This window comes from Porites lutea, chromosome 1, assembly GCF_958299795.1.
Source record: "Porites lutea chromosome 1, jaPorLute2.1, whole genome shotgun sequence".
Taxonomy (NCBI): Eukaryota; Metazoa; Cnidaria; class Anthozoa; order Scleractinia; family Poritidae; genus Porites; species Porites lutea.
In genome coordinates this window covers 15,299,595-15,304,594 of record NC_133201.1, presented here as the reverse complement: position 1 = coordinate 15,304,594, position 5,000 = coordinate 15,299,595, and positions in this window count along the sequence as shown.

Genomic DNA, 5,000 nt, shown 5'->3' with positions numbered 1-5,000 from the left:
TTTACCAGTTATAAAGATGGAAATATGTAAACCAAGGTTAGATACAAACAACAGTGTTATATGTGAGCTGGTTTCTATTTGCTGTGAATCAGATAACATCAATAAAGCCTATGACCCGCACTAGATGTCTTCGTCGTGCACAATATGCATGGAAAACAATTTCCTTGCACAATATACTTACCTTTTGTGGTCTTCACTCTAATATTGCTGGAGAATCATTGTTTATCAGTATACATGTAGTTGAGCCATTTTCTTAGTTCGTGTTCGCGCTGTGATTGGTCAATTTAACGGGCCCCGGTTTACTGTAATTGCCGCACCGAATTCAATTAACCCATATAAGTACTTCAATAAGAGGCAGTGGATGTTCCGTATTTTCTTCATTAATCTTCATTAATGATATCGAATCAATCTTCGAAAAAAATTTCAGACCTCTTGATAATAAACCATGAGAATGACTTACAACATTCTCCTTTTAGCATGGTCTCTCTAGGGCACTGTAATCCTTTTTTTATTTTCGTTTTTTTTGTGTTTTGTGTGCACAGTTCAGAAAAGACAATCAGTTCAATGACCACCCAACAGTTCAATATTACCACGCCAGTAGTTCAATGACCCCAATAGTAGTTTAATGACCACTATAATTATATGCTGAAGATAGTGCAAAAATTTAGCAGGCACTGATACTCACGTTCAACTCTACGTACATTAAGAAAAACGATAACCAAAAACTTGCTTATATAAAATTAAAAGATTCCTTCTGTTAAAGAGTTTTTCAACATTTCTTTCTAAGACTGCGGTATCCCCTCGTGTAACAAACACAACGTTTTACTAAAACTAGTAAGTCCTAAGGGTAGAAATGCTGCAGTAGGCAAGAAACAGTGAAGAAGTGGAAAATTAAGTGTGAATTAATTAGAAGAAGGTGATATGAGGCTAAGAAGGCTATTCAAAATTTTTGTGATGACATAAATTTGGAAATCATTTTCCTTTTGGGCAAGTTTAAAGTGACTCCAACTTCATTATGAGCCAATTTTAGCGGAGCTCTGGCGCGCGAAGCGCGCCTGCGGAGCACCATGGGTAAGTAAATCTACCCATCCCAGAAAATTTGGTAATCACGTGACCGTACACCGCCCTCAGCCCGCCCGCCCGTCCGTCCGCACCACAGGACAACCAATGTTTACTCTCACACTTTCTGCTAGTTTGGGAGCCCAAGAGAAAACTAATTGCATATCAATGTTGTGATCAATTGACAGCTATCAAAACAGGGCATCCGCTGACCAGTATCACCTGACCGTACCGCGGGCTCAAGTGTCGACCCATCGAGGTCGAGTATGTTTTGAAGTTATCCGCTGACAAATTACCAGTTTCAAATGATCGCAGGCTCAAGTTTATTTTTTCCAAGGATTCATGTCAAATATGTTGTGTTTATGTCACTATGGCCCTGCACTATTAGGATTTTGATTTCAAACTGACCTCTGAAGCGAAAATTCATCCAGTTTTTTTTAAAAGTACAGGCGGAGAAGACCTTATCTTACTATGGTCACGCTTTGGTCACGCTCTACGTCCAATTTTTATACTCTGATTGGTCAAAATTTGACAGGTGAGTTCATGCGGAAAAATTATGCAGCATCTTGAAAGTTGTTTACTGTGACAGCTGAAGCTGACAGAGTTTTGTGTCAACTTGTGATGTTTTTAACTGTCTTTTTCCTCTGGATGTAGAAAATGAAATACAGCTGCTATCAAGAGTCTTCTGTTATTCATGGCTTGTTTGTTTACTGGGTTTTTGGTTGAGAAATGCGTCGCTTGTCAAAATTCGGTAATTCGACTTCGGATGGCATCGTTTTCGTTTTTTACCTTGCTTAATGCGTAAGAGGGTTTAAAAGTCTCAAGCAACTGTGGCCTTCCTTGATAGCTTTCAGGAACTGAATCTCGAATGGTAAGCCTAAGTAATTATTGTATTTTTCACTGTTTTTGTTATATCTAATTTCATGAAGTCTTGCACAGTTCACGCTGACAGTTTGTGCGGCAAGTTTATGCACGTTTGTAGGATTTGAGTCAATGATCTGACCTAGTATCAGGTTTGATATAAGCTTACAGAACTTTCTAAAGCCTTCAGATATATTTGCCCACCACAAATAGAAAGAAAACGTTCCGAAGAATATTTAGTTAAAAATTTGGCTGTAGAAAGAAAACTTTGAGCATGAATAATCGATTTTCTTGCTTCGAGGAGTTCACCTTCGAAAACAGTAAACACCGGGCCGGGAAGCAGGGTTAAGCTTTATGCTTAAAGACTCAGGATTTTTAGAGACACTTTAATACTTGTCTTCGTGAATGAAAATTGTTGTCTCTGTAAATGTTTCACGGAATTATATCTCTTTTTTTGATTGTGAGTAGTCTCTCTTGCAATTTTAATCGCTTGTCCGTGCCGTTTGTTTTCATTGTTTATGACCATCGCTTGCAGGAGTACTCAAAAATGTCGCGCGTATCAAACGCTTTATAAGATTACACATCGTTATAACTGAAACCATTAAATAACAAAACAAATAATAATAAATTTGCTATTATGTTGAAGCGTAACTCTGTTAAAGTTCATTCAAACACTCGACCACACTGACAGCTCGCACTATAGAAACGAGAACCAGCTGGCCGTATGGGTGATTTTGAAAATTTTTGAACGGTTTCGCTTAAAGCCCACGATTGATGGTCCTGAATATTGACTGAGTGCAATTTGTCTTGAAAAATAATTGTGAAATACCGCATTCTGTCCGAGGTCTGTATGATAAATAGTACTGTTTCACCTCAAATGTGATGTATAAAAATTACAAAAGGTTGGTTTAAACACCCCCAGATTTGTTGGCAAGAATTTGTAAAGTAAACCTGTCGAACGCAAAAAAATTTGGCGTGATTTGTTTTCCAAGAATTTGTTTTCGAGGCCTAATCTACTGTGATCTTGAATGTGATCGAAGATGTTTGCTATTTTTTCGGTGTACATATAAGGTTATGAATTCGATGTGAGATGTTTCACTCTAAAATAACTTAGCCTTTCCCTCAAAAGTCACATGAATGTGCCCTTAAGTTAACTGATTTGTGGAATAAAAGTTTATTGTTCGATTTAAATTATAAATTCATTAACTGGAGCTTCGCTTTTAGCCCTGGCTAAATCTATATTAGTATTTTTCTAACGTTCTCGCGTTCTCCATTTTGGATATGTATAAGTTCAATCATTCTTGCTTTCAACTGAATAACTGGAATTTATCTTGAAGTTTTGATTTGGCGATACTAGCAAATTTTCTAACTATGGTGTTTTGCAAATTGTCTTTCTGTTCGCACAAAATAGAGCGTTTTCCGCGAAACTTAAAATTCGTGAGTTTAAGATAGCGTTTATTTTATCTGTCAAGTTTAAGGAAATTTTTTCGACTGTGATCTGTGCTACAAGATAGGTTTGAGAAACGACAATAAAAACACAACATTAACTTGGCCTATAGTAACCATGTCACGAATCAAACGCCGATTTAAACAATTCTGGAGGACAGTTATGTTCAATTATTGATAAATATGACACATAAATTTCGTGCTCGTAGATCTAATGCTCCTTGTGTGATTCCCTCTTTGGCGCAGAAGGAAGTTTGCTTGGAAAATAATAAAGGCTGTGTCTTTATGGCTTGTAACCGGTCATGGCTAGTAAACACTAAATGACCGGCAAGTCCGATATTAGGGCCATTTATACGAGGAAAAATAAGACGCGTCTTACATAAGACGCGTCTTAAATAAGACGCGAACTGTACCATTTATACGAGCATGTCTTATCTAATAAGACGCGTCTTAGCTAAGTCGCGTCTTATTTTAGACAAAATATGCCGTTTATACGGAAAGTTCGCGTCTTATTTAAGACGCGTCTTATTTTTCCTCGTATAAATGGCCCTATTTTTTCTTAATAATTTCGACAAATCGAAGGATCCCAGCTAGACCAAACTATCACACGTCGATTTAGAATGGACTACGAAACTTACTGTCTAATCAACAAATGTTGTCAAAGTCAGTAAGTCTCTACAATTCTAAAAGAAAAAAATTCACTGGAATATGAGCGAATTCGATCCCGTAGCATAGGGTGTGCATGCCACTACATTCTAACCACCGTGGTTTCGCTGCAAGATGGTGATTTTATTCAAATACAATGGTGAAAACCCAACCCTAGATAGAAGGTAACCGTTTTTCTAATCACTATTATCATTGCTTAACCCTAATAAGTATGGACAGTGCTTAACCCTAATCACTATAGTCAAAATATCGGACTGCCGGTCATTTAGTGTTTTGTAAATCTTGACCGGTTACCAGCCATATAGCCACAGGAAACTAAAAGAAAGTTAAAGACGATTGTAAAACTTGAGGACTTAGATCTTTACTAAGTCCTCAACGTTTTAACCTTGTCAACGTTCTCAATGTAGAAACTGATTCGTTATCTTAGCTTATCGAAGAAGAGGATTCCAATGAGTTACTTGGGAATTTTATCGCAGTACACAATTAGAAAGACGAAAATCGACTGCCAAAGATTTCAAGACGTTTTTCCTATTAAAGAGAATATGAGCGATTCCCTCGACAAACATGTTAACAAGCACACATGCACCTGATCATCTTGACAAGCTTCTTTTCTATTTGTAAAGACCAACAAAAGAAAGACGGAAGCGGCTTCCAGCCAGACAGAATGTCCAGTTTTCAAAGGACTCCAGTGTCACATTGGCGAGAGAACACTTACATATACAGTGCTCTCAGTATTGACCGACCAAATTTTTTCAACATGGCGCATTTTGATTTTACTTTCAATAAAATGCCTCTGTTATGGCTGTTGTTTCCGTGAGCCAATTAAAACGTTCCTTTTCTGACACCTGTCAAACGACTGTCAAATATCAAATCGCTTGTCCTACACTTGTTGTCGGTCCCCCAAACAGGAGGTCATATAATAAATATTTCCTTTTTTTTTCATCAATTTATAGTCCGCGCGCTTCACG